Consider the following 19,739-nt stretch of genomic DNA (forward strand, 5'->3'; position numbering starts at 1 on the left):
GTTGAATGTTATTAAGGCAAACATAAATTTTTAAACAGTAAAGGAATTAAGGGTAAATGAGCTACTCAGAGTCATAGAGGTCTACAGCATGGGAACAGGCCCTCTGGCCCAACTTATCCATACCACCCTTTTTTTAAAACTCCTAAGCTAATCCCAATTGCCTGCATTTGGCCCATATCCCTCTGTGCCCATCTTACCCATATAACTGTCTAAGTGCTTTTTAAAAGACAAAATTGTACCCACCTTAACTACTACCTCTGGCAGATTGTTCCAGACACCATCCTCTGCATGGAAAAATTGTTCCTCTCTTCCCTCTCACTTTAAACCTATGCCCTCAAGTTTTAGACTTCCTCATTTTGGGAAAAGATATTGACTATCGAACTGATCTGTGCCTTCTATTATTTTATAGACCTCTGTAAGACCACCCCTCAGCCTTCTACGCTCCAGGGGAAAAAAGTCCCAGTCTATCCAGTCTCTCCTTATAACTCAAACCATCAAGTCCTGGTAGGCCTAGTAAATCTTTTCTGCACTCTTTCTAGTTTAATAATATCCTTTCTATAATAGGGTGACCAGAACTGCAGAAACTGGTAAGGCCATACTTGCAATAATATCTTGTACAGCTTCAACAAGACGTCCCAATTGCGGTATCCAATGTTCTGGTCAATGAAACCAAGCATGCTAAGTGCTTTCTTCACCACTGTCCACCTATGACTCCACGTTCAATGAGCTTTGAACATGTACCCCTAGATCTCTTTGTTCATAGAATCATAGAACCCTACAGTGCAGAAAGAGGCCCTTCAGCCCGTTGAGTCTGCACCGACCACGATCCCACCCAGGCCCTACCCTCATATCCCTACATATTTTAACCACTAATCCCTCTAACCTATGCATCTCAGGACACTAAGGGACAATTTTAGCATGGCCAATCAACCTAACCTGCACGTTTTTGGACTGTGGGAGGAAATCAGAGCACCCGGAGGAAACCCATGCAGACATGAGGAGAATTTGCAAACTCCACACAGTGACCTGAGCCAGGAATCGAACAGAGGTCCCTAGAGCTGTGAAGCAGCAGTGCTAACCACTGTGTTACCATGCTGCCCGTTCTGTAATTCTCCCCAGTGCCCTACCATTAACTGAGAAAGTCCTGCCCTGGTTCAGTCTACCAAAATGCATCACCTCGCATTCATCTAAATTAAACTCCATCTGCCATTCATCAACCCACTGGCCCAATTGATAGCGATGCTGTTGCAATCCTAGAAAACTTTCTTCATTGTCCTGTTCCTAATTATGCTTAAAAGACTAAGGGGAAAGTCAGGAAGAGGTTGGCATTTGGTAGCGTTGTTTGGGCATGAAATTCTCTACCAGATATAACACTAGAAGCAGGATCTGTAGCAGCTTTAAAGAGGGAACTGGTTAAAGAACAGAAAAATAATTGTTTCAAAGGGGTATGATGTGAAAAAAGAAGAGTTTGGAGAATTAATTGGGTAGCTCTTCTGACAGCTGTGTGGAAGCAATGGTTTGAATGGCTGTAAAATACTGTGTGGCCTGTTTGAAGCATTGTTCTCCTTTAAATGAACTGATCTTTATTGTGAAAGATATTAAAACTACTTGTAGGTGGTGATGTTTTTCAATGGACGTCACCTTGTGCAACCCAGAAATGTTTAACAGATCATGCTTTGGTTGGCTTTCTTGGATTTGAGCTTTGTTATAGTTGGCATATACCTCAAAATTGGCAAAGATCTATGACTGCACAATGAAGTTGCATACATATCACTTTACAAATTGCACAGGCATTCAATTTACACATGTGCAATTGAATGATAGTGTAGTTTCCTTACAGTGCAGAAGATGGCCATTCAACCCATCAAGCCCATACGGGCAACAATCCCACCCAGGCTCTATCCCTGTATGTCCACGTATTTACCCTGTTAGTCCCTCTGACACTAACGGGCAATTTAGCATGGCCAATCTACCTAACGTTAATTGCTTTGTCACTTTTGTGACTCTTAAAAAGCTATGCATCCAGTTTCCTTACACCAGCAAAACTTTATTGTGATTCTACTCTATTATAAATAGTTAACTGGGCAGCAAGTGGAAACAATTTACTTGGAGAACCACTTCCACTATCTGGAGGAGCAGTCCTGTAACACGCTTAACTCCTGGTGCTGTTAAGTTCTTCTATTCACACTGAAGATTGAATTCTCTACCAACAGCACTGGAGTTTAAGAACTAGAAGAAACTTTTGTTTATTGTGTCTTGCACACCCTTGGAGTGTCTTGTAATGCTGCTCAAGTAATGGATGACTTTTTGGAGAGAAATTGATATTATTTAGACAAATGCAGCAGCAAATCTGTGCAGAGCAAAATTCCAATAAATAATGAATAAATGACCGGATGGGAGGGAAGAATGGTGGTCAGGATATCAGAATACCCTGCTGTGTTCTAGTTAATGCTTTGGAATCTTTTATGAATATATAACAAATAGTCTCAATTTGCCATTGTACTTCAAAATGGCACTGGTAACAATGTGGCACTCCCTCAACTGCACTTTAAAATTAGCTGTGCAGTGGAAGTTGAACCAATGACCTGACTCAAAGTTGAAAGTTGCTAAATGAGCCATTCAAACAACTCTGACAGCTATATTGAATTGCAACTGTGATTTTTGACTTCTGAAGCCTCTTGCTGGCTGGGTGGAATATGGGAGAGGCCAGTGAGAAACTGATTTATTTGCCTGCATGATGTAGGGGCTGGTATGGATGATAAATGCAGCAGGTTTATGTATTGGTTAAGGAAGATGCCTTCTTTTGTCTTAAGCAATTTGTTTTTGTGGTATTTTCAACTTGATATACTGCTGAAGAAATGGGTCACTTACTATTCCTTATCAGCTCAGATTACAGCTGACTCTGACTTGTAGTGTCAAGTCATTTTGATGATGCTGTTGCAGTGTAGGTTTGGGATGTAATTGCAAACTGTTGTCCAAAAAGCATGTTATGTAAAAATTGTGTGCTCAGTGGAGAAAATCATAAATATCATTTGTGAAAACTTGTAGCTTGAGAATGCGGTGATTTTCTTTTTGGGGGTGGGTGTGATTGGGGAATGGAGGAGAAAGGAAGATATTGTATTTGTCTCAGCTATTTAGGCGAGCAATAAACTACTGTGCTCTTTGCAAACTGCAAGGAGACTTTATTTTAAGCAGTTAATTTCAGATGTTCCATCATCTAATGGCACAAACTGTTCCCATTGCTTTGTTTTTTGAAGTTTAGTTTCTCCTTCCAGTTTAGAAGATCAAAATAAATAAATCGTGATGGTGCTCAGGAGACAAGTGGAAGAAGTAAATGGCTGAGTAACATTGTGTGCAGTTTTAGTCAGAGCCTCTTCAGAAATGTGCAACACACACAACCTACAATGTCCTTAATACATCAAAGGCTATGACAGGCTTTTGCTCAAGTGAGTATAAGGTGCAAATAACTGGGCCTAAGGTGAACTTCAATTTTACTTCAGCACAGAACAATCCTGATTTGCCGAATTCTTTTTCTTCCTTTTTTTTACCTAATCTACATTTTAAAGTAGACCTTTGACTTGAGAGGCAAAAGTAGGCAAGTATTCTGTTCCCACGCCTCTGCACTGCAGCTTTTGAGCTGCCTAATTAGAAGTGTGCACATGGCCTTGTGTGATCTGCTATCTTTCTTGCTGCTTTGGGGATTTGCTATCCCCGAAACAGAGCACGCCACCTGGCCTGTGTTATCTCCTTGAATTTGGTCTTGTCGCATGAGGGAGGTATTAGCTAATTGTTCCTTACACAACATGACATGTATGGTATCACTAGTTTTCCCCTTTACCCACTAATACCCTCCACTTTTTAAGGTGTTGACTTTAGAACATGGTACCACAAGTACTAATTTGCACTCAAATTACAAGTTAATATGAAATATCCAATGTAACTACTTTTAAGAAAGAGCACTGGTGGTCAATATTTATCCTGCCAACATTTTAAATCATGATTTAATTATTTCCATGATCGTTTTATTATCACATTGTTGTTTGTGCACCATGCTGTGCTCAAATTGTTTGCAAGAGGTTATAGAAAATACTCAAATGCAAAACTTTAGCTATCCTATCTTGTCCAAATTTGTGGTATTTATCATAAACCTAGGCCAGTTAATCTTGGGGAATCACAGCTCAGTGTAGTGCTCTCCTCATCTCACATGTTTAAAGTTGTTAGGTAGTAATCTAGAACTGGGTTAATTTATAGTGGTTCATTTCATCAGTGTTTTAGTTTTGTTCTGTGTACTTGGGCACGTTGAGAAGAACCGTAGCTCCCCTACTGTTGGCTTGGCTGTGATCACCAGAAAACAGGGACTCTACTTGCTGCAAGGTTCTGCTGCTGTTATTAGTGATATGAGCCATTTTGGAAATGACACCTACTGTGGAAAAGTTGGGCAGTGAAAAGACCAGGAAGGATCCCACCTGGTTTCAGCAGATCCAGTTCAGCTAGTGCTGCAGTTTATCTCACTGGATCTGAGTGAGGTAAAGGTTTCAAACTTCTGTGGAGTTTGTATATCAATATACAACTGTAATGTCATCATCCACAGTTGAACAGCCAGCTAACCTAGACTTGGACAAGAATACGGAACTGTGGACTATGTCAGAGGGAGCACTGCCAGACAAGGGGTGAACATTAAAGGTGAGGTGTGGTGTGTGTTGCTGAGTGGAATAGATTACTCTTCAAATGTAAGTATCTGGTGTGATGTTACAATCTTAGCATGACTGATGCTGTTTTGATGTGTATGCTTTTTGGCATGTGGTTGGTCAACATTCCAGGTTACAGATGTCTATTGTGCATTGAGCAACTTGCTGGACAGTGAATTCAAATGAAGCAGGAAAATATCTCCCTTTTTCCACGATCTTCCCCTCCCCACTACCACTTATTTTCTGCCCAAGAAAGGAGAGACTGCAGAGAATGGGAGAAACAAGTGCCTGGTGGAGGATATCGTGTTTACGTGCTTTGTATGGGAGCTGACCTCCCTGCCCTTCAGGCACACATAAAGGAAGCCTTTAGCTAATTCCAACTAGGAAACAAAAAAAAATCTACTATAATGCAGTAATGTATGGTGATGCTTGCATTCCTGGTGTCACCATGAATGACAGGAAAGACTTTGTTAAGCTCTAAACTTTGTAACAAGCATGAAATCATCCTGGAGACATGAATTAAATAGTGCCGAGATAGTGAGGAATAAATTTTCATCTTTAACACCCAAGTTTAGGTAAGGGCTTCCAATAAAATAAATGATTCAAAACCTTTCGCTGTGATTCCTTACCTGTCTTGATAGTCAAGTTTCATAATTAAGGAAAATTAGTCTATTTGCCTTACTAGGCAATCAAGAAAAGGGCTTTTAATAACGGATGTATTCCTCTCTGTTTCAACTTCCTCTGTGTGCAGACAGCAGTTAACTTGTCTCCATTTATTTGGCCAATGTGATCCATGCAGTAAAGACAGTGACAGCAGGATCTCGTTTCTCTACTGTGGTTTTTAATCTTTGCTTCTAGCAATCTGCAGCTGGTTGCTTTGGAGGTTTTGCACTGTGGGTATTTTATTTTTGCTTAATGTACACATTCTGCGTTTTTTTTCCTTGTCTTGGAGCTGGTGTAAGATTTCCAAGCACATTTTTAAGCCAGAATTCTTACCCCTTTGGAGGGATGAAGCAACTTTGAAGTATATGGGGATTCTTTCTGCCACTAACCTTGTACTTTTTTTAAACAATTAAACTAGGTCTCTGGATATCCATCCATGGGTCAGATGGTAAAATTTTTTTTGTTTCTTTCTGCAGGCAGGAGACTCACAAACCCACAAAACATTTTGTCTGAGTCTGCCGCAAGGAATAAAGGAGCAAGACTTAGCTGTTTAAATGCTGGAAGTTTGTTCCTTCATACAGATTTCCTGGAATCTGAGCCATAAACATTGAATGAAAGATACTGTGCTGGCATGTACACACTGAAGCAGTGTTGCTGGCATATACAATTGGTACAGCCATTCAGCCCCTCAAGCAGATACTGCCATTCATTCAATTCATGGCCGATCAGTTGGCACAGTTGTTAGTATTGCTGCCTCATGCGCCACGGGCCCTGGTTCAATCCTGGCTTTGTGTCACTACCTATATGGAGTTTGCGCATTTTTCCTGTGGCTGCTTGGGTTTCCTGAGTGCTCTGATTTCCTTCCACGATCCAAAGATGTGTGGGTTGGGTTGATTGGCTGTGCTAAATTGCCGTTTCGTTTCAGAGGGCAGAGTAAATACATTGGGGTTATGGGGATAGGTCTTGGGTGGGATTGTTGTCGATGTAGGCTTGCAGGGCTGAATGGCTGCCTTGTGCACTGTAGGGATTCTATGATTCAATGAGTCAGTCCGCCTGGATTCTGTAAACCTTAATGCTCCTTTGCCTAACAAAACAATCAGTCCCCATTTTCAAATTTTCAGTTGACCTTGCATCAACAGGTTTTTTGGGAAATGTTTGATATTTCCATGGCTCTTGGTTTGAAGAAGTGCTTCCTGACATCATCTCTGGTCCAGTTCTAATTTCAAGGTTATGCTCCTTATTCTGGACTGCCCTACCAGAGGAAATAAAACTTCTCTATCTACTTTGTCAAATCCTTTAATCATCTTGAACACTTCAACTCAAACACCTAATCCTCTGACCTAGAGAGAATACAAGCCCAGTCTGCCAGGATCCCTGATGCTTTCAAAATCCCATTGCTGTAAGTACCAAATATTTATCACCTCGTATGCATAATTGCTGCATGAGCCCCTAAGGAAGGGGATGAAATGTTCTTAGAAACACAGGAGCAGGAGGAGGCCACTTGGCTCTTTGAGCCTGCTCCACCATTCATTATCATCATGGCTGATCATCCAACTCAGAAGCCTGATTCTGCCTCCTCCTCTTACCCTTCATCACACCCCTTCCCATATCCTTTGATCCCCTTTGTCCTGAATGTTATATCTAATTGCTTCTTGAAAACATACAATGTTTTGGCCTCAACAGCTTTCTGGTGGTAGTAAATTCCACAGGCTGAGGTGAAGAAATTTCTCCTCGTCTGTCCTACCAGATCTACCCTGCATCCTCAGAATGTGATCCCGGGTTCTGGACACCCCCACCATTGGGAACATCCTTCTTGCATCTACCCTATCTAGTGCTCTTAGAATTTTATAGGTTTCTGTGAGATCTTCCTCAATCCTTTTGAACTCTAACAAATGCAATCCTAATTGATTCAATCTCTCCTACATCAGTCCTGCTATCCCAGGAAGCAGTCTGGTAAACCTTTTCTGCACTCCATCTAGAGGAAGAAAATCCTTCCTCAAGTGAGGAGACCATATTTGCCCACACTGTTCCAGGTGTGACCTCACCAAGGCCTTGGATAATTGCATCAAAACATCCCTGCTCCTGTATTCAAATTCTTTCACTATGAAGGCCAACATACTATTTCTCTTTTTTACTACCTGCTGCGTTCACGTGCTTACTTTGAGTGACTGATGTACAAGTACACCCAGGTCTTCTTGCACACTTAGTCATTCAGATCTGCCTTTCTGTTTTGCTACTGAAGTGGATAACCTCACATTTATCCAAATTATACTACTTTTGCAGTCATTTGTCCACTCACTCAACTTGTCCAAATTACTCTGAACGATTTCTGCATCCTCCTCACAGTTCACCCTCCCACCCAGCTTTGATTCACCTGTAAATTTGGAGATATTACATTTAGTTCCCTCATCCAAATTGTCATTTGTCTTCAGTGTTTTTGGGAGAAGTTTTAGATACTAAGTGACAATTCAGTAAGTATTCCATTTGAGAAAATAGTCTGCGTAACGCTTTTTTAAAAAACTCCTCCAATCTCAACACCACCACCCCCTGCCGCCCCCTTAATGTTCTATGACTTCAGAAGTCTGATTTTAAAATGGGTACGACCACTGGTAGGCTTGCTATTCACAATTCCATGCACTTCAGTGGCAAACAAACTTCCAGAGCTGCTAGCAGTGCTCCAGTATCTCATCTGCAGGCCAGATTCATTTGAGAGCCCAGGATAGTAAACACTGGATTTCCAATTTGCAATGGCAGAATTCATTTTAATGAGTTACTATCATTCCAATTGTAAAATTATAATTGGAGAACCTCAGCCTGAAATTCAAGAAGTGATTAGGCCAATTCTGACACTTTTTTTGAATGTTTGAGTACATGGCTTTTTTTATAGAGATCATACTAGCTAAACCCATTTTGAGATTTGGCTCAAAAACATGGCACTTGGAATGTTATTTTGTTCTTTGTCCTTCCATCACATCTTCCTGATACCATACTGATGTGGAAGTGTGCAAAATTACTGTGCCAGTTGCATTCCATTCTGTTAGTGAAGGATCTTTAAGTGCACAATATGTTGATTATGTTTTTCTTCATTCTAAGGAATTTTCCTTCATTATTCCTTTTAGTATTATACACTTTCAGTGGAATTTTTATTCAAATAAATTGATGCCATTGACTTTAGAATTTTTTTATTGATGTCACTTTGTCTTGCAAAATTTAGGGCTTTTGCTATAGAAGAATGAAATCTATGCTTAGGCTTGTTTACCATTTTCTTTTCTTGAATAGAGAATTGATAACCTAGTACAAAAGTTTCACTCCCTTTTTCAGTGTTTTCGTGTTGACTTTCTTTCTCTGTAATGCTAGTAGGTGGTGACAAACTTGCTAGACTTGCAGGCAAGCCCTTTCTGTGCTGACTGTCTCTTAGCAACATGGTGTTAAAAGCCATTGCTTTGGCAAATTGACAACGTTGAACTAAGTTTGCAGTAATGTTCCATACTGTGTATATGGAAAGCGGGGGGCAAATAGAATTGCCAAGATTGTCTATTGTTAGTAAAGCACATCTATTGCAAAATCCTGGGGAAGAGCATTTTGAAGCAATGCACACAAAGTGGAGTTTCAGACAAGACTGGAAAACTTTTATGTCCTGCATTATTTTTGGGTGGACTTTTTTTTGTGTGAGTTGTTAATGAATATTTGCAGTGAAACAGAAAATTTCAGCTATAGTTTAAGGGTGTTCTCCAAAATGATAAGTTACTACATAATGATCCTGAATGTATGCAGTCATTACACAAGGGGATTGAAATGAATTCATGGGCTGCAAGCAAACTCAGCTTATAAATATTAGATCATGTGCAAGATTGGAACCTATCCTCAAGGCAAAGTCTTCTCACCACCTTTCTTCCTCTCACCGTGCCTCCTCCCGTAACAAAAACAAGGCCGATGTGTAGCATTCAGGTAGTTGTCATGGGAGATATTACACTTTTAGCTTTATAGAGGAAGAGTCTCCTTTAGTTTTCCCTGCAGATTTTATGTGCAATCTTTGTCATCCTGCATTGATATTTGGCAGCCAAGAAAACCTTTATCTGTGACCAGTTTGCCCCTCAGGCACAAGTTTTCACTTTTTTCACTCTGTCTTCACCTCCGATGCCTATCACATGCTGAGAGATCTTGCAGTTCTCCTTAGCGCTTCGCTCTGTCATTTAACAGTTGGTTGGATTGGGAATTGCACTTTCAGCATGCCCATGTTCCGCTGCACCAGGGCCCTTATGAAAGGGGAACGGGGGAGAAGACCGAGTGAATGCTTTCTGAATCTTCATCTTCTCTGCTGCAAGTGTTTACTCACTGGTGCTGTAAATTGTTGGGCACTGGCGACCTCATTTTGTTAGATGATTTTTCATTTGCAGACATGGACAATTGATTTCAACTGTGCGTGAGGCAGTGCACTATGTCTCTTAAGACAGATGTTTCACAGGAAAATTATTTCGATAGATCATTCTCTCCCAACCTGGCAAAATATCAATAAATTCCACAGGGTTGTTATTCCATTCTCCCTGAATGCCACTGTTCCAACAGTGATTTTGTACTTGGACATTAGGAAAGTAGTCACAAAGGCAACATAACCTGATTTTGATTAGTAAATGATTTTAGAGGGTTGGTGGGTACTATTTGAGCTGTTGGTTTGTTTACCAAATTTAAATTGCAGTTGTTGGAAATGCTTATCAGATTGGGATGTTCCCTTTGAAGGCAGAACTGAGAGAATCTCAATTCCAGAATTAGTACTAGATGGTACTAAATTTGCAGTGCAAAACCCAATCAATCTTGTAATTTGCTAGAATTCTACTTTTGTGCTTTAATTGAATGGAGTATGTTGTACACTTGCAGTGGTAACGTTTTGTGGTATTATGAAAATGTTCGGTTTTTGTGGTTGGTACCAAATGAATCAATTGTTGCTTGTATATATTTACTGCACCAACAGTGGTGAGTTATTACATTTTTGAAATGATCTGTTTTCTTGTGCATTGGGATTGTCAGTTGGTGGAATGGATGAAGCAGTGACACTTAAAAATTTCCTACTCCTTCCCCAGCACCAAGCACTTGGTTCAAAATTGTAACTGTCTACTGGAGAAACCTAGATCAGGTGAACAGAGGGTGAATATGGTTTTGTGTGAAGTCCTGTTCAGTTAGCACTTCACTTAGTCTTTCCTTCCTGGCCTGCATGGACCACCATCTCCACTTCAAATTTAAAATTGTCCATCATTTTTCCTTTGCCTTTGTATTTTTTTTCTCTTTTTTTGTCCTCCCCCTTTTCGCTTGCTCACAATTACTTATCTTGCAGTCCTCAATGTGTTCTTGTTTATCTTCCTCTTTCTTTTTAAAAACCTCAACACATCCCTCCAGTTAAGCTTTTAGTTAATGCTCCTAGTCTCTTCCTTACTCAGCATCTGTTTTGTCCATGTGCTTCTATGAAGTATCTTGGGGCATTTTTTATGTGAAAGATGCTTAATTAATGTTCTACTGGTGAAGCTGCCATCACCAAATAAGTGTAGAAGTCTGATTTCACCATGATAGTACCCTTGAACTCTAATGAACTGAAGAATGGTTGAAACCAATACAATTAGCACAGCAATGGGGGCAGTCCATTCAACTTGTTGAGGCTACTTTGTCATTCGATGTAATTCTGGTTAATTTCAACCCCCATAACGCTTTACATTATTGTTAATCAGAAATTTATCAATCTCTATTTTAAACATGCACAATGACTGAGCTTCCCCAGCCCTCTGAGGTAAAGAATAAAGATATTCAACCATCTGTGTAAAGAAATTTCTTCTCATCTCGGTCCCCCTTATTTTGAAATTGTGCCCCCAGGTTCTAGACTCCTGAACCAAGGGAAATATTTTGCCTGCAACTACCCTGCCTATTTATTTTAAGCATTTTATAGGTTTCAATGAGATCACTTTTAATTTTTGAAACTCTAGAGAATACATGCCTAGTTTGCCCATTCCCTCTTCTTAAGACAGTCCTGTCCTCCCCAGAACAATTCTGGTGAATGTTTGTTGCACTTCCTTTGTGGTAATATACTTTGAGGTAAGAGAATGAAAACATTATTTCAGGTGCGGTCTAACCAAACTCCTGTACAAGTGAAGCAAGATTTCACTACTCCTGTACTCAAATCTTCTTGTAATAAAGGCTAACATTCCATCACCTTCCTAATAACTTGCTGCATGTTAGCCTTAAGTGATTTATGTGCAAGGACCCTTTTGCATATCTACACTTTCTAATTTCTTACCATTTAGTTGCAAAGCGGTTGTGACGTTTCTAGTACAAAGCGGTTGTAATGTCAATCAGAAAACATATTCTTGCTTACTCAGGTGCTCCTCTTGGCATAGTAGTAAACAGGTAATGCCTGAGTACATTTTGAAGCATATGGGACATACACTTTTCCTGATTACAGCCAATTTCAATTTATGTGTCAGCCACATTGGCATGACTGAGGACAGTCAACATATCCCTTCTTAGCCTTTGGTGCACTCTCCTCAGCTGTTGCAAGCTTTTTTCTAGGAAGTTAGAGCCAAAACAGATTTGTTTTATCAGCATTGTAAATTTGTACAAACTCTTAATCAATTTTTCAGTGGCGCTATGGTCTGCAGATGCTCCATCACCCAGACTTTTCAAAATACTTCATACCATAATGCTGCTTGAATTTCTGCAACCAACCTGTCATGTATTCACATAGACCTTCAAGCCTCAGTTCTTTGTGGTAGATCTTGGCTTACTGTATGATCAATGGGCTAGTCAGTGGAAAAATTCCACTCTTGCACTGGCAAATCTACTTGAGTATAACACAATTGTGTTAATCACTTTTCAATCTATGTAAAGTTAACTTTTGTGAATCATTAGGGTTGCACAGTGGTTAGCACTGCTGCTTCACAGCGCCAGAGATCAGGGTTCGACTCCTGGCTTGGGTCATTGTCTGTGTGGAGTTTGCACATTTTTCCTTGTCTGGGTGCACCGGTTTCCTCCCAGATTCTAAAAGACGTGCTGGTTAGGTGCATGGACCTGAACAGATGCTGAACTGTGGCAGCTAGGAGAATTTCACAGTAACTTCATTGCAGTGTTACTTAGTCACAAGTAAGCACAAGCCTTACTTGTGACCAAATAAACTTTACACTTTCAATTTAAATTTCAACTATTTTCTTTTCTGCTTCTTTAAATTGTACATGGTGCTGTTACTCACCCCAAACCCCTCACTCAATAGCTCATGAGTTTCTGCAACAACTCTTAGCAAGTGATAACAAATTATGCTTCCTTTTCATATTGTTAGCCATAAGAGTATCTGATGGTCTTTTTGACATGTTTGCCACAACGTACAGAAAACTATCCGTGCTAAAGGTCTGGTACAATTGGCAAAACTCTGGTCAGAGACTTCTGTGCTAAAGGTCAGATGCAGTCAGCAAGATTCATGTTGGCTTGGGTGAGGGCCTTCCCATGCTAATGGTCAATGAGGTTCCAAAAAAAATATGGTTTTTGGATGTTTGCTTTCTGTTTTTATGGATAAAGGATGCGCACGCAACCTCTAGTTACATCTGCAAAAGAATGCTAATAAATTTGTCGAACAAGATTTTAGTTTAATACAACCACTGAATTGTTCTCGGCATCCAATACTTTAAGTGCTTTAAGGCTTCTTTAATAATAGATTGTAGTTCCCTGTTTGCTGTCTTTACTTTTCTTGAAAAGTGATGTAATATTTGCTGACTTCCAATCTGATTAGACTGCTTGCACTTCAACTAAATGCACTTCATTTTAAATTGAGGAACTGAAGCAAAGGACCAGTAGCTATTCTTCATGCCATTACCAAAATTGATAAGAGGATCAAGTAAATCAGAAAATAATAAATAGATTTTTGAAAAAAGACTACAACATGAAATACTGAGAGATACCAGTATTATACCAGTCTAAAATCACTCATGACTTCAAAAAAAAACTCTCCAAACTTTCTTTGAATATAAATCAATGGCATAAAATTAATTACCCAAAGGATAGTGGGACATAGGCTTACAACTTGCCATTTGTACCTTGCCACATTTTGTGGGGAAAAAAATATAACTACAGAGCTCTGAGGAAGATTCATGCAGACTCAACCTTAATTTTATTTTCTCTCCACAGATGCTGCCAGATATCCTGAGACTTTCTAGCATTTTTCTGTTTTTGTTTCTCTTCCTCCAATTTAGCTTGGTTGATGGTATACTGTTCCCTCTGAGTTGGAAGTTTGACAGTTGAAGTGCCTTTCTATGACTGATACTTAGTGCAGTACTGAGAGAATGTTGCGTTTATAAAAGATTCTACTATCTTTCAGATGAGATCTTAAGTTAATCTTATATGCCTGTTTAATGCATATAAAGGGCATTTCCTTTATCAACACGATTCTTATTTCCTAAAATGCCGTATGCCGGACAGGATTTACATTTTACAAGTCTGTGCTGGCTGTTACTTGCCTTGATGATTATTTGTGTTACCCATATTAGGGCTCAATGTAGTGTACGTTTTGAAAATGGTAAAACATGGTCCCTTTGTGTCAGATCATCTTTGTTTTGTTGTTATTTGTTGAGAAAATTATAGGTTACTGACCACATCCTGTGCATGCAGTGCATGTGTTGGAGCAGTAAAACACTATGACAATCCATGCTGATTTGTACTTTAAGCAAGGTTATTTTGCAATGCCTTGGGATCGTGCCACCACCTCTCTTTCCCTCAATTCTCTGAACTGTGTACAGATTTGCCAAGACAGAGATCAGTGTTTAAGAGTTGATTAATAATGTTCACTAACACTTTGCAACAACCAAGTTAAATCAAACCACAGTTCTGTTACTGAAAATGATGGATATCTGGGGCTTTTTTTTGGGAGAGTAATTTAACTAGGGTAGTAGTGACCTATCAGACTGAAGTGGAGTCAGCTGCAGCAAGGATAGCTTTTTAAAGACTGCTTTGCAACATATCACTGCAGGTGATGGATTGAAACCTGAATCTCTGTTTGCTAGTTTAATTTAATAACTGCTTCATACATTTATAGATCTGTATGTCATAGTAATCAGTAAGGTGACAGTAGCAATGTTAATACAAGGAAGTAACACGAGGACACACAACTCCCACAACAGATCTAAAGAAGCAGGAAATATAAGAACATAAGAAATAGGAGCAGGAGTAGGCCATCTAGCCCTTCGAGCCTGCCCTGCCACTCGATAAGATCATGGCTGATCTGTCGTGGCTCAGTTCCACATTCCCGCCCTCTCCCCATAACCCTTAATCCCCTCTCTTATCAAAAACCCATCAACCCGCGTCTTAAAAATATTTAGCGAGGTAGTCTCCACTTCAACGGGCAGAGAATTCCAGAGATTCACCACCCTTTGAGTGAAGAAGTTCTCCTCAACTCCGTTCTAAACCGCCCTCCCTTTATCTTGAGGCTGTGCCCTCTAGTCCTACTGTCCTTTCTGAGCGGGAAGAGTCTCTCCACCTCTATCCTATCCATTCCATTCATCATCTTATACGTCTCAATGAGATCTCCCCTCATTCTTCTAAACTCTAACGAGTACAAGCCTAGTTTGTTCAGCCTCTCCTCGTAGCTCAACCCCTTCAACTCCAGCATTAGCCTAGTAAACCACCTCTGCACTCCCTCCAAGGCCAAAATATCCTTGCGTAAGTACGGTGCCCAAAACTGCACACACTACTCCAGCTGCGGCCTCACCAATGCCCTATACAGCCGCAGCAAGACCTCCCTACTTTTATATTCAATCCCCCTCGCTATGAAGGCCAGCACCCCATTAGCCTTCCTGACCACCTGCTGCACCTGCAGGCTGGGTTTTTGCGACTCATGCACAAGGACCCCGAGGTCCCTCTGCACCGTCGCCTGCTGCAGTTTTTCGCCACATAAGTAATAATCCTTCCTACCATTATTCCTACCAAAGTGGACCACCTCGCACTTGCCGACATTAAATTCCATTTGCCATTTCCTGGCCCATTCGCCCAGCCTATCTAGATCCTTCTGTAGACTCTCCACATCCTCCGCGCAATTTGCCGTTCCACCAATTTTGGTGTTGTCAGCAAATTTCGACACCATACACTCGGTTCCCTCCTCCAGATCATCTATATAAATGGTAAATAACTGAGGCCCCAGCACCGACCCCTGGGGCACTCCACTAGTCACCAACCGCCAATCCGAATAGCACCCATTGACCCCCACTCTCTGCCTCCTATTTGACAACCAATCCTCTATCCACGCTAACACCATTATAAAAGCCTTAAGTTCAGGGTTATTGGGGTATAGAAAGAAGGCAGGAATTAATTATACAGGAGCAAAAGATTTCCACTTAGGATGTTTACAGCACAGAATGAGGCATGTTCAAGCAAGAATAATTCACCAAAATGATATTTGAACTTCTGTGTAAAAGGACAGAATTCCAATTTGGGCAAAGAAAATGAGTTTGAGAAGTTTCTTGAAATGGAGCTGCAGTGATTCTTGTCTTGCCAGTGTGTTAACTTGACTTGATTTTATGACTGTTTCTGCAAAATCAGCCACTTAAACAAAAAAGTGGTTTCTAAAATAAGTCCAGGTTGCACTGCTGTTTTGCTTCAGGTGTTACTTAAAATCTGTGTGCCTGTTTCCATTTGGTTTCACTGTTGCTATTAAAAATTCTGAATTGTTGAATCTTTCTAGTCCTAAGAATTAGATGGAGTCCATACCAAAGGGGGTGAAGTCAAACAGTTCATCGTGGTTTATTTAAAACACTGGTTGTTTTGCTGTATTTTCACTACTTGCAGGTGCAAAAAGCTCTTTGTTTTGTTTTCTTCTCCTGATCCAAACAAATTCAGTTTTGTGAGCAGAAAGACTATTTAAGAAATGCAAAAGAAATTCAAAGCATTTGGCTGGGTGCCAAGGTATTTGTAATGGGCTTTCCTCAGTCTTGGGTCAAAGAATGTCGTTAGTGTTGATCATGACAGTGAATAGTCTAATTCCAGTCACGTGAGGCTTCTCTGTTTCAAAGTGTCCTAGTTAATCAGAAATTTAACCATACCCTTGAATGATTTGAGGCCAAAAAACTTTTAAAATATATAGTAACACAGTATGTGGTAGATTTTGCTGAATCTGTTATCTTCTACATCATTCAACTTCATTTTTGCACCACTCCCCATTTTGAAGGAGAGTTCATAGAATCCTACAATGCAGAAAGCAGCCATTCGGCCCACTTGAGTCTGCTTAGACCACAATCTCACCAGGCCCTATTCCTGTAACCCCACATTTATTCCGCTAAACCCCTTCACACCAGAGTAAATTTAGCATGGCCAATCAACCTAACCCGCACATTTTTGGAGTGTGGGAGGAAACCCACACAAATGGGGAGAATGTGCAAAATCCACACAGTCAGTGACCTGAGGCCAGAATTTAACCCAAATCCCTGGCACTGAGAGGCAGAGTGCTAGCCAGCCACCAATGGGAAGGAGCATGGTTAGCATCTCAAAATCTTAAGCGTTTTGAAGAAATGTTGAACAGATGGTAGGTGATCCAAAATTGAAGCTTTGATTGAACCAAGACACAAACTGCATCTATTCTTTCAAAGTTCAATACGGTGTGCTGAGCCATCATTGTCGACACAGATTTGTACTTTGTAGCTTTTTGAGCCCCTGGTAAACATATAAAGAGTTACTGTGTCATCAGTTATTGTGGGAGCCATCAGCGCAGAATAGTTGAACAAACAACTATCTCAATTTAAGAAGTTGGAAAATCCCAATCTAACATGCAATTCTGTTGATTCTTTTGTGAGTTTCTTTGCATATTGCATTGCATATAAACTAGTGACATGTTTAAAGTAGGATCATGTAATGAGAGCCCCCTCAAAACCTTTGTTTGAACCACCCAAGCAAGATGCTGTAACTTGACCCACCACCACTTCTTAATAGTTCAAATAACCATATTGAATGGGGGAGCCTGAAATCAAAATTTTCTTACTCCATTCGTTCTCACAATCTGTTAAGTAAGGGAGGAGGAAGGTGGGGTGTCATCGCACTGTATATTGCTGCCTGGGTGAACAGGCTTTTTATTTCATTGCATCATAGTGCGTTTATATTTTTGCTTTTCAAAGAAAACATTTATATATTTTAGCTCTAATTCTCAGGAAGTGAGAGACTGGTCTGGAACTTTTAGTTCATGTCTCTGTCTGGGAGTTAACCACAGAATGCCAAGCCACCTGTAGTGAATGAGGGAAAGATTATGTTTAAGACAGTGAGCAAGGCTGACAAGACACTCATGATTGACTAAGTCACAAGTGGGATTTGGTCAGTCTGCTGAGTATGCAGACAGATGGTAAAGTGTATGTGTCTGTGTGTGTGAAAGTTTCTTTGCCCCAGTTGCTTCGTGTCTGAGCATTGTCAGACTCTGCAACGTGTGGACTGAATTTCCCAGTAAAAGCAGTGCAGGCAGAAATCCTGGAATCATGAAATGAAATTTCTGGTGTCTTAGCCTTTTTGGCTAATAGGGTCACAAGACTCAAAAACAATTGGGACCAGGGTGGGGGTGCACCCTAGCAAGTGTGGGTCTTTGCCTCAGATTGCTCCTGGCTGACTGGCAGCTATTAAGCAGTAAGACTGTAAGGTCTTACACAGGTGTGTGGAACCTTCCACACACCTGACGAAGGAACACCATTTCCGAAAGCTTGTAAGATTACTATCAAATAAACTAGTTGGACTCTAACCTGGTGTTGTGAGACTTCTTATTTTGCGATGATAGCCAAGAACAATTCTGGGTCAGCAGGAAAAAATTCATGTGAACCCAGAGACAGCCCCATGGTTTTTCAGGACTAGGCCTGTGTCCTATGCCTTGTTAGAAAAGGTAGAGACAGAACTGAAAAGGTAAAGCAGCATTGCATTTATCTTGTTTATTGACGCACTTCAGCCTGTCCAAGCAATTGTTGTTAACTTGTGACGCCTCCTCATGGCGTTGGTGCAGTTTTGTCTCAGTGAATGATGGGTGTGAAAGACCTATAGGATATGTCACCAGAACAAACTCCAAGGCTGAGGGGGGGCTGTTGAAAAGAAGGGTTGGCTATTGTGTGTGGAGCAAAGAAGTTCCCCCCCAGCATGGAAGGCATTTCAGCACTGTAAAAGGCCATAAACCACTTTGTGCTTTTTGTAAGGAAGATAAGGCCATTCTGCCTGTTGGCTCTGCAAGGATTCAGCCTGGACGACGTTGCAATGGCACTTAAGCTCTTGAATACATTGCCAGTTTTGGCACAGCAAACCAAGTATTGGATCAATTGGACTATTTTCCAAAGTGAAGCACAGAATATTAACAGGGTGTGCCAGTGTCCGAAGAAGTGAAGCAGTATTATATTCGGAAAGACAAATTAACTTGTGAAGGTGGCATCATATTTTGGGAAACAAGTCGTCCCTGTACCAGGAAGAGAGGAGTTCTAGGCTGAATTACAATAGTGCCTATCTGGGTACGTCAATAATGAAGATGCTCACTACGAGTAGATGCTGACCTTGAGAGACTGGTGAAGCACTATGAACAATGCCAGTTGCATCAAGTTGCCTACTACAATCCTTTTGCCTGTTTGGGAATGGCCTGGTCAGCCATGGGTACGTGCACACATTGATTATGTGGGACCATTTTTGGGCATGATGTTTTTAGTCCTGATAGGTGTCTATTCAAAGTGGACATAAGAACATAAGAAATAGGAGCAGGAGTAGGCCATCTAGCCCTTCGAGCCTGCCCCGCCATTCAATAAGATCATGGCTGATCTGTCGTGGCTCAGTTCCACGTTCCCGCCCTCTCCCCATAACCCTTAATCCCTTCGCTTATCAAAAACCCATCAACCCGCGTCTTAAAAATATTTAGCGAGGCAGCCTGCACCACTTCAATGGGCAGAGAATTCCAGAGATTCACCACCCTTTGAGTGAAGAAGTTCCTCCTCAACTCCGTTCTAAACCGCCCCCCCTTTATCTTGAGGCTGTGCCCCCTAGTCCTACTGTCCTTTCTGAGCGGGAAGAGTCTCTCCACCTCTATCCTATCCATCCCATTCATCATCTTATACGTCTCAATGAGATCTCCCCTCATTCTTCTAAACTCTAACGAGTACAAGCCTAGTTTATTCAGCCTCTCCTCATAGCTCAACCCCCTCAACTCCGGTATCAGCCTAGTAAACCTCCTCTGCACTCCCTCCAAGGCCAAAATATCCTTGCGTAAGTGCGGTGACCAAAACCGCAGACAGTACTCCAGCTGCGGCCTCGCCAATGCCCTGTACAGCTGCAGCAAGACCTCCCTACTTTTATATTCAATCCCCCTTGCTATGAAGGCCAGTATCCCATTTGCCTTCCTGACCACCTGCTGCACCTGCAGGCTGGGTT

General features: G+C 41.0%; 1 protein-coding gene across 3 annotated transcripts in view; it reads left to right on the forward strand.

Annotated features, from left to right (window-relative positions):
• The window catches only part of jarid2b (jumonji and AT-rich interaction domain containing 2b), a 457,810-nt gene that overhangs the window by 89,682 nt on the left and 348,389 nt on the right, over positions 1-19,739 (forward strand). The window contains exon 1 of one of the 3 annotated variants that reach the window (XM_080204370.1): positions 486-504. The exons of the other annotated variants lie outside the window; for them this stretch is intronic. The gene's annotated coding sequence lies outside the window, so the exon portion shown is untranslated. Of the gene's footprint in view, positions 1-485; positions 505-19,739 lie in introns of those variants that run through there. 3 annotated transcript variants of the gene reach the window in all.

Source organism: Carcharhinus amblyrhynchos, chromosome 2, assembly GCF_965287045.1.
Source record: "Carcharhinus amblyrhynchos chromosome 2, sCarAmb.v2.hapA, whole genome shotgun sequence".
Lineage (NCBI taxonomy): Eukaryota > Metazoa > Chordata > Chondrichthyes > Carcharhiniformes > Carcharhinidae > Carcharhinus > Carcharhinus amblyrhynchos.